At 42.8% G+C, this 11,171-nt stretch overlaps 1 pseudogene; it reads left to right on the top strand.

Annotated features, from left to right (window-relative positions):
* Positions 1–3,726: 3,726 nt before the first annotated feature.
* On the top strand, positions 3,727–4,112 carry LOC137755521 (large ribosomal subunit protein eL34-like; annotated as a pseudogene).
* Positions 4,113–11,171: the final 7,059 nt, after the last annotated feature.

Below are 11,171 nucleotides of genomic sequence, written 5' to 3' on the forward strand. Positions count from 1 at the left end.
GAAAAGGAACATGAGAAAACTCTTTTTCCACATGTTGTTTTGGTTTGGAGATTCAAGCTTCAAAATGGCAAGTGAGCCTTATACTTGACAGCAGGAAAAATGCCCCCAAAGAACAGTCTGTTCAAATGGCCCCCACGTTCTCCTAAATGAAATCGGGGAGGAGGGCATAGGAGGCTTGGTGGCCCCCGTGGTTGGTGAGTCACATAGAGAACTTCCTCCTTTTTAACCAAATTAGAAAAATGAGAGTTGCATGGACAAGCCTGACATAAGATGACTGGTTGATGTGACCCTGTGCTCCTCTGTGAGCTCTTGTAGGCAGAGAGAGATGTGACAGGTTGCCTTTAATTCAGGCTGGCAGGGAAGCTGGACAGTGGGAAAAAGAAAAAGTATTGTCTTTATGCAAACCCACCCAATCGTCTCTTTCTAGATACGACCTGTGTCCAAAGGAGTTTAGTGGAAGTTTGGTTTAGTCTTGGGAAGCAATATTGACTGTGTAGAGAGACACAGAGAAACATGGCAGCAGAAGTGCCTGATTGTGTTAAATGCTGGCTTCTAGGCCCCACTCCAGGCTTACTGGGGATGAAACCTGGGACTCTGAATTTTCACAAGGGCCCAAGTGGTCTCAGAGTCTCTAAATTACAACCCTGAAGTGGCTAGTGATTCACTTCTACCCGATCCAGAATTCTCCTGAGTCTGCGAAATGGATGCAGAAGTGGATGCATATTTTGCGGTCGCCAGCCTGAAGTGGAGAGTGGGAAGGGGTGAGGGGTTCCCGAGTGGTGGGAGCTGTGATCAGGCTGGGCCACTTGGGTTACTGGTTCTTTTTTTTTTTTTTCAATTATTATTTTTAAATGTTTTGACCACTCTGCGCGGCTTGTGGGATCTTTGTTCCCCCGACCAGGGATTGAACCCAGGCCTCCGCGGTGAAAGTGAGGAGTCCTAACCACTGGACCACCAGGGAATCCTGGGTTACTGGTTCTTGTTGCCACTGAGGGTTGGCCCTGTAGGTCTCTTGCATTCCTGTGGACAGGTGTCCTCTCTGTGGGGGACACAGAGGTGCAGGTTCTTTCAGATCATCCAACCTCCAGTATTAACTCACTCCCAGTGCTCCTTTCTCGGGCTCCCCAGGTCCAGCCCGTGGTGGTCAGTCATTCCCAACCTCACACCTGGCCACCACTGGGGGTCTGAGCAGAGCCAGGACCTGCTGCCGTCACCCCCACTTCCTCCCTGTCTGGCTGCCACTGTCTGGAAGCAAATCATCTTATTTAGCCTTCAGTTCATAAAAGGCCTTTATTTCCTTCTGACAGTAAAAGTTACTTCTCAGGCACCCACTCTTCTAACAAAGATGGCACTCAGTGCTTGACGGTGACTTCATACGGTAATATTGGTGGCAATTTCTTTCACTAAAGAACCCCACAAGTTTAATCTCGGGTGGGATGACCCTTAACGCCAGAATTTCCGCTAGAGGGAATCAGAGGTTTCGTTTTTGACATTTCCCAGGAGTATCTCATCCATCCTGGCCTGAGCAGAGGGTGGAGTTGGGTTCCCGAGAACTGTCATGCCCAGAAGATGGGGCGTCTTTAGAAAAGCTGACGTGTCTGGGGCATTTCTGTGTGTGGAACTTTCAGCTGGGGCAGGAAGCCTGCAGACCACAGCTTGGATACAAAGACAGCAAAGGAAACCAGAAGTGCTACTGAGAGCTGTTAGTAAACGTTGCTAGGACTACCTTAGCAAGGCCCCAGAAAAGGATCGTAGTCTGTCAAAGGTTACACGACAAATCAGCTATGAAGTCTCAAGTGGAAAAAGAAAAAGTTATCCATGGACCTGGCACATTCCTTAGGGCCCAAACCATGGCAAATCCACATTGTTATGGCCCACAATAATTCACCATATTGATAAGCTTGATGACAATAAATATAGTCAAACAAACAGTAAAGTTAGGTTTTCTGTTGTCTAAGAGCTTTACACTGATAATCTCATTTAATCCTTATGAAACCTCTATGAAGTGTGCAGAGGTATTATTAAATATGTCACAACCAGTAGAGTAATATATAAGTCAATGCATGGATCAGATATTTAAAAATATATTCCACTACCCCTAGTTTATCTCTAAATAAACTAAGTTATGTTATAAAACTACTCAACAAGTGATATAAATTTTTGAGCAAATCTTTAATAAAATTATTCTCATAATTTCCAAAATTTTGTTGATGTTTAGAAATAGTTGGTATGGTCTTTTGAAACAGGGCTCACGTTCCAGGATGATTGGACATGGGGAACTGCCTTGAATTTTTCCAGTGAATTCCTTGAAACTGGTGGCCATTGGATAATGTGTAATCTCGATAAATAGAGAATTTCTCTTCACACCAGTTGTTCCTGGTGTTAAATCCTCAACTCCTGATGAACAAAAACAATGATAAAATTTTAAAATATTCCAGCCCTTATAATGTTGTTTGAAATTTTTCTATATCCAAAATTTCTGTTATCTTATATTTCTAAATCACAAAAAATAATTTAATCCATTGGTTTAATTTCATTTATCCTTCACAGAACTTTACAAATACCATTTAGTAGTGTCAGGATTCTATAAATTTAAATGACTTTAGAATTCATTTATTTTCACTTTTGCCCTCAAATAACAAATGTATTTTTATATAATAATTTATTTTAAAGTATTATATTTTCTCTTGGAATTGATACTTTGTTTTGTTACAAGAAATCATGCCATATTTCTTCATTGTTATAGCATCTTCCACTTCTCTTTCATTTATCAAATTAACCTTGTAAATCTGAAAGTATTAAAATCTCCACATGATAATAAAACTATAGATTTATAATAAAAAAAATTCCACATGAAAAGATGTTCAACATCACTAATCACCAGGGAAATGCAGATCAAAACCACAATAAGATATCTCCTCACACCTGTCAGAATGGCCATCATCAAAAGGACAACAAATAACAAGTGTTGGCAAGGATGTGGAGAAAAGGCAACCCTCATGTACTGTTGGTGGGAATGTAAATTGCTGCAGCCACTATGGGAAACAGTATGGAGGGTCCTCAAAAAACTAAAAATAGAACTGTCATACAATTCAGCAATTCCCCTTCTGGGTATTTTTCCGAAGAAAACAAAACAATAATTCAAAAAGATACAGGCACCCTTATATTCATTGCAGCATTATTACAACAACCAAGCTACAGGAGCAACCTAACCTGTCCATAGACAGATGAATGGGTAAAGAAGATGTGAGGTATATACACAATGGAATATTACTCGGCCATAAAAAAGAATGAAATCTTGCTGTTTGCGACCAACTGGATGGACCTAGAGGGTATTATGCTAAGTGAAATAAGTCAGACAGAGAAAGACAAATACCATATGATCTCACTTATAGAATATAATATTACAAGCCAATTGTACTTCAATTTAAAAATATAAATAAATAAAAGTATTAAAATTTCTGTTAGAATAACCCTAATTAAGCATAAAACTCCCTAAAATGTTTCCTTTTCCTAAGATTTTACCATTTCCGTTAAAATGAACAGGCAAGACTTCACAGTTTCCAAACTGTGTGGCTGTAGCACCGCCAGTTCTCCATAAGGTCCAGTGGCCTTCCAGTTTTCATTGTCTCAGTTCCCAAGTCTTGAGATATATTACTTAATTCTCTCTGATGTTTATTTGATGAAAGAAGGTAAATTAAAAGTTTGTCAGGCTTCTTCCTCTTCCAGGGATGGTATCTAGAGGCATTCAGGATGGCCCAGCATTTGACATGCCGTCATAAGCTGTTCCATGATACAGCCTCTAACAAAACCAGGCTGTCCCGAACCCCTGGTAACAGAATTGTTTACCTTTATGCCAAGAAGGTTGGGAAGGCACCAAAATTCGCATGTGGCATGTGCCCAGGCCGACTTCGAGGAGTTCGTGCTGTGAGACCTAAAGTTCTTATGAGGTTGTCTAAAACAAAAAAACATGTCAGCCAGGCCTATGGTCCACGTGCGCTAAATGTGTCCGTGACAGGATCAAGCACGCTTTCCTCATTGAGGAGCAGAAAATCATTGTGAAAGTGTTGAAAGCACAAGCATGGAGTCAGAAAGCTAAATTTAAAAACTGAAGCTTTGGGACTTCCCTGGTGGCTCAGTAGTTAAGAATCCACCTGCCAATGCAGGGGACATGGGTTCGATCCCTGGTCCGGGAAGATCCCACATGCCGCGGAGCAACTAAGCCCGTGCGCCACAACTACTGAGCCTGCGCTCTAGAGCCTGTGAGCCACAACTATTGAGCCCGTGCACCACAACTACTGAAGCCTGCGTGCCTAGAGCTCGTGCTCCGCAACAAGAGAAGCCACCGCAATGAGAAGCCCGCGCACCGCAACGAAGAGTGGTCCCCACTGGCCGCAACTAGAGAAAGCCTGCGCGCAGCAACGAAGACCCAAAGCAGCCAAAAATAAATTAAAATTACCAAAAAAAGAAGCTTTTTTGAGTAATGAAAAAAAAATTTTTAAGTTTGTCAGGAAAATACTTTAAGATTGACATGATTCACATCTTTAATTACATCACTCAGAGGTGACTATAGAGGGTTTGACACCACCTATCTGAGGACGGGTTCCTGAGCAACAGAGCCTGAGACGGAATTCTTGAGCATGTGATTTACCGAGGGAGTGATTGAAGGAGAAGGGAAGGGCACTGGCATGTAGAACAGGACACGGGAAGCAACTAAGCAAAGATGAGGGTTCAGCTGAACTTGACGCACTGTCTGCTCACATGGGGTGATGTGGGGTGTGAGTTGTGCCATGGGGTTTGGTCCATCTTGTGGCAAGGGAGCTGGGTTTTTACACCTCCCCTCCATTGTTCAGTCATGATCATGGGCCTGGGGGGGAATGTGCCTAGAACCACTCAGGCATCTCTGGACAAGCTGTCCTCCAGAGAGGATGAGCCACTCTACCCAGTCCAGGGGAGGGGAATGGGGCCTGCCCGACAGCGCTTGTCTAGAAACAGTTTCTAAAATCTTGGCTGAAACTCCAGATTTCCCAGACTTCCTCTCTACCCTGCTCTAGTATTCCTGCTCTGTACAAAACCCGGTAAGGTTTTCATGAAACATCATGGAAACCATGTTTCTCAAGCATGGACAGTAACATTTGGATATAGTATTTCACATGTTCCTTCCCCTTTAAGAGATGAACAAAAACAAGTAACTATTTTTGAAGACTTGAATTTTACATTTTAATTTAAAAATACATGTTAGGGAAATAGTTTCAAAGTTTGTTTTCTTATTTCAATAGTTACATTTTACAACAAGCAGGACCATTAATTTAGGTCACAGTGATACACCCATGCTTTTTTATTCTTTTTTGAAACTCATTAATTTCATGTCTAAAAATACTTAACTGTTTAAAACTGTACACTAAATTGTGTTAAAAATTCTGATAGAAGTTTCTGAATATTCTCACTTGCTTTATAGATATAATTTTGATTTTTTACGTTTCCAGAATTTTTATTATTTCAAATACCTACGTGAAACAGATTTAAGGTATTCTTTTCATTATATTGCTCACTGGTTTGTAGAATTTATCAGAGCAATGAGCTTTGCCGGAACAAGATTACCATTCTGATGAAATATATTTAGTATTTTCAATTTTTTACATCATAACTTCTGAGCCCCATTTGTTCACAGCACAATTTTTTTTTAAATTTATTTATTTTTGGCTGCGTTGGATCTTTGTTGCTGCACGCGGGCTTTCTCTAGTTGCGGCGAGCGGGGGCTACTCTTCGTTGCGGTGCACGGGCTTCTCACTGTGGTGGCTTCTCTTGCTGCGGAGCGCGGGCTCTAGGCATGCGGGCTTCAGTAGCTGTGGCACGCAGGCTCAGTAGTTGTGGCTCGCGGGCTCTAGAGCGCAGGCTCAGTAGTTGTGGCTCACGGGCTTACTCCGCAGCATGTGGGATCTTCCCGGACCAGGGCTCGAACCCGAGTCCCCTGCATTCGCAGGCGCATTCTTAACCACTGCGCCACCAGGGAAGCCCCCGCAGCACAACTTCTGAGTCCTGTTCATGTTTTTTGTTAGAATAATTAAATTGGTTTTCATTCCAGAAATAGAAATCATTTGCTTTATTTTGTACTGCTTCTTGTACAGTGTAAAAAGACATTCTGGGCTGTTCTGATTTGAGCAGAAGATGTTCTGGGCTGCAGTTCACTATTCATTTCATTTCTGATTTGTTCCCACAGATTCTGTACTTGGTTGAATAGTGACGCCTAGACTTCATTCCCACCCAGAACCTTAGAATGTGAGCTTATTTGAAAATGAGGTCTTTGCAGACGTAATTAGTTAAGATGAAGTCATGCTGGTATCCTTATAAGAAGGCAGCTTTGTGATTCATCGTAGGGGTTAGGGCTGGCAGGGACTCTGATAATTTCCTCTTGTTCTCCAGTTCTCCTGCATCAAGATGGCTGGGCTGCTGCTGAGGAGGGGTCTCCATCCCTGGGCTCTGGAGGGATGTCAAGTGACCCCCTACCCCCTCTCAGGGAAAGGGGGTGCTGAGGATTCTGGGAAGATCCAGTCAGTTCACAGGCCAGTTGCCAGCCTCACCCTCCTTGTCCTCATTCTTCTTGGGACTTGCTCTACCTGCCCACAGCTGTGAATAGTGAGCTTTGGTGTCCATTCCTGGACTGGGCTGGTGACCTCCCAATTGTGGGGGTCACCACTCAAGAACAACACCATATGAATGGATTCACCAGGGTCTTTTCTACCTCTTGGAGCTTGCTGTGCTCTCATCTAGAGTGTTTCAAGGACCAACGGGAAGGATCTAGCACTTGCTGAACATCTCCTGGCCAGGGGTCAGCCCATCAGATGGGCCAACTCACTCCATCTTCATAATAACCCTATGAGTTCTGTTTCACAGATGGAAAAACCGTTCAGGAACAGAGCTAGGTCTCCAGCGTAGAGGCAGATCTGGAATATTAACCAAGATGCCTAGCCACACCGAGCTATGGCAGATTGTCGTTAGAAGACTAAACACGTCGCCCTCCTCCCCTACATGATCACTGAGGGGATCAGAGGCCCACCCTCAACAGAAAATTCACTTTAGCGTGTGTTTGACCCCTTATATTCTTGGAAGAAATTTGCAGTGGCTTTTACAACACCAGCTAACATAAGAATTCCTGCATTCGCATCCAGAGCTGTGATGTGTAGACCTAGAATCTTCCCTCTAGAGCTACAAATGTGCAAAGGTAGGCGCCCAGGGGCATCCATGCAGTTTTTCCTGTAATCATAAAAAATTGCAAACACCTAAATGCCTATCAATTGGGGACAGGTTGTTTAAATTGTAGGATGTTTTTAACATTCTGTTCTTTTGTGAAACAGCTTTTTTGTGTGATGTAATTCACATACCATAAAATTTAAAGTATAGAGTTCAGTGGTTTTTAGTATATTCACGAAGAGGTGCAACCATAGCCACAATCTAATTTTAGAACATTTTTATTACCCTGTAAAGAAATCCCATACAAGATATTTTGGAGCCATTTTTTAAAAAAACGAGGTAGTTCTCTCTGTATTTAAATGAAAATATAGGCATGATGCGCAAAAGGTTAAAAAAAAAACACGTTGCAGAAAATATATAAGATATCCCATCTATTTATAATATATATCTAAACATGTTTTTTTAAAAAATATTTATTTATTTATTTATTTTTGGGGGCTGCATTGGGTCTTCGTTGCTGTGCGCGGGCTTTCTCTAGTTGCAGCAAGCGGGGGCTACTATTCCTTGTGGTGCGCTGGCTTCTCATTGCGGTGGCTTCTCTTGTTGTGGAGCACGGGCTCTAGGTGCACGGACTGCAGTAGTTGTGGCGCGTGGGCTCAGTAGCTGTGGCTCGCGGGCTCTAGAGCACAGGCTCAGTAGTTGTGGCGCACGGGCTTAGTTGCTCCGCAGCATGTGGGATCTTCCCGGACCAGGGCTTGAACCTGTGTCCCCTACATTGGCAGGCGGATTCTTAACCACTGCGCCACCGGGGAAGTCCTAACCGTGTTTATATGTTTGTTCATTCATTCATTCATTCACTTATTTGTATATGCATAGAGCACTCTGTCTGGAGAAAGGAATGAGGAAGTTTTATCTTAAATACCTTTTATATAGCATTTTTTTTTAATGCATTTTAAATTTATTTATTTATTTATTTTTGGCTGTGTTGGGTCTTCGTTTCTGTGCGAGGGCTTTCTCTCGTTGCGGCGAGCGGGGGCCACTCTCCATCGCGTGCGCGGGCCTCCCACTGTCGCGGCCTCTCTCGTTGCGGAGCACAAGCTCCAGACGCGCAGGCTCAGCAGTTGTGGCTCACAGGCCTAGTTGCTCCGCGGCATGTGGGATCTTCCCAGACCAGGGCTCGAACCCGTGTCCCCTGCACTGGCAGGCAGACTCTCAACCACTGCACCACCAGGGAAGCCCTATATAGCATTTTTATGCTATATATTTTATACAATATTTTTACATCAATGCTGTGTTTCTACTAGAAATAATAACCAAGGGTGAAATAAGCAATGAGGGTGTCCAAAGCTGATAAAGAAGTGTTAGAAGTGGTTGGTACAAATTTAAAGGTAAAAAAAAATGGTTTTTTTGTGTGTCTAACCTGATATTCCATTAGATGGTGCCATTGTAAAATTTCTGTAATTTCAAATGGGCCATGGAAGGACTGGGCACACCCATTAACTGTTTCTGCCCGTAAAGACTTATTATTGTTGTTGTTTGCTTTTCTTTTAAGTCACTTGAAAAAGAAAAAAGTTAAAGCCCCCTTCAGTAATACCCTATTAGTTCAAGCCAATGGGGGTAAATGAAATGAGGTACTTACTAAAGGAATTTAATCATTAGATGAAAAATACTGTCAAATGCATGTAAAACGGGCACTTGGGGACAAGTTATTTTCTCTCAGTCCTGTAAAAATTCACCACTGATACTCTGATTACCAGAAGTGCAAAATGTTGTCTGCTACTGTGGAATTTTCCATATTACTGAGCAGGCTGGGATTCCTACCTTTTCTCCAACGACAACTCCTCCATTACTTCTCTTTCCTAAATCTCATTACTGGGAAGATTTTACCCATATAGTAATAGCATTTACTAAGTAGTTAAAGGTTTTTCTGTTTTGTATTTATGTATGTATGTATTTGATCAATTGAAGTTCTTAATAGACAAAGGGACAGCCTTTCTGGGTTGATATAATTCCAGCCAAAAGCTGGAGGAACTTGGAACTGGGTGGTAGAAGCAAGGGCCCTGGGGCCGGCCCCTGACCAGGCTGGCACTGTGGGCAAGTGACTGTAGCTGTACCGAACTCATGGGACTGAGCCACAGTGCGTGTAAATCACATGTTGCACTACAACAAACACCAGTTACCATCATCAGCATTTTATTCAGCATGTGCCGCCGTATCTTCAGACAGCCACTTGGATTCTCTTTCACTGACCTACCCATCGCTTACCCCAGAACTGACAAGTTGAGCACTGTTGGCTTGGGTTTACCTCTGGGTTGACAGTTACGATGCTCACAAGTGCTTCTCTTCCCTGCTTGAAATGCCCCAAATCACCTTGTTCATATTGTTGGTGAGCTAAGTAAGGGGATTTTTAGTTTTACAGGTTTACAAACCGTTACGGAAGCATCCACTTTTGGGGGCCAGTTTTCGTGAAATCCTCGGCACTGAAACGGTACCACAGAAGTAAAGAGCACAGAGTGGAATGTTGATGAGTCCTCTTAATTCAGAAAAGAGTCAGTTTGCAGATCTCAGATGGGGTGAATCTGAAGAACAAATTACGGTAATTTTGACAGTTGGTCAGAATTTGCTACCGGGATTGCTTACAGCCAGACCTACCAGCAGGTGGCTTCATCTGTACTAGAGATGGGTACAAATGTGCCAGTTCTAAAAAGGGAACAGGCTCTTACCGGATCGCAAAATGCAATTCTGTAGACAAACCCCATATATATAGGAAAGTTAATTTTATTGGAGGAGGTGAAAAAAGTTCTCTCCCGTAAGAGGGAGAGAAGAGGAATTGTTCTCTTTGCTTTTAATGGTATTAGTGTGTGTTGTGTGTGTGTGTTGGCAGGTAGGTGCATACTAGGCTTACGTTCTTTAGACGGTGACCTCCTTAAGAGCAGGGATGTGTCGTACTCATTGCCCCCCACCTCACCCACCCAGCCTGTGCAGGGCATTCAGTGCCCACCCAGCTGATGAGAGTTGAATTGCTGAGCAGCAATTAGCAAGGAATGACTTTAGTGTTTGGAGCTCCCAGCAAGTGGAGGCTTGCTCCAAACTGCAAACTCCCTGGTTTGCCCTACAGTGTTTCTCGCCCTGAGGTCTTGCCCTCTTTCAGGCCCCAAGCCCCAGGAAAACAAAGCTGTAGTGACTGTTTAGATTTCCTATACTGGTGATTTCTATGGGTTCCTGGGCTGGTGGGCTTTTTGGGGTTTTGTGTGTGTGTGTGTGTGTTTGTTTGCCAGGGGTGAGAGTGGGGAGGGAATGGAGAGGGTGTCCAGAAGGAAAAAGTGTACTTTTCTTTAAGCGCCAACATTATTCTAGGCACTGTGTTAAATTTAGTAGCTAAGCATAATTTACATGCCATAAAATTCATGCATTGTAACTGTATACTTCAAAGACTTTTAGTTAGGATCTGGCGATCCTAACTGCTAGGATGCCCAGTTAAATGTGAATTTCAGGTAGACAACAAACATTTTTTTAGTGTAAGTATGCCCCCAGAGCAATATTTGGGATACACTTATACTAAAAAGATTATTTGTTGATTTTTTGAAATTCAAATTTAACTGAACAGCCTATATTTTTATTTGCTAAATTTCAGAACTCTTCGTAAATATGTAGAGTTGTGCAACCATCACCACAATCTGGTTCTAGAACATTTCCATCACCCGGAAGTTCCCTCTTGTCCATTTGCCGTCAATCCCTAATCCCTCCCCAAGTCCCAGGCAACTACTGGTTTGCATTTTGATTTTATAGATTTGAGGAAGACTGGGGTGGGGGTGGGGGGTTGTTTGGTTTTTTGTTTGTTTGCTTTTGTTGCTGTTTTGTTTTGCTGCAAAAAGCTTTGTTGTTTCTATTTCGTCCAGAGCTTGGAAGAGGGCTCCAGGGTGATTAAAAAACTGCCTAATAGCTCCAGAGAGAGGCTTCAGCTGTTACACAATTTAGTT

Source organism: Eschrichtius robustus, chromosome 20 (assembly GCF_028021215.1).
Source record: "Eschrichtius robustus isolate mEscRob2 chromosome 20, mEscRob2.pri, whole genome shotgun sequence".
Classification (NCBI taxonomy): Eukaryota; Metazoa; Chordata; class Mammalia; order Artiodactyla; family Eschrichtiidae; genus Eschrichtius; species Eschrichtius robustus.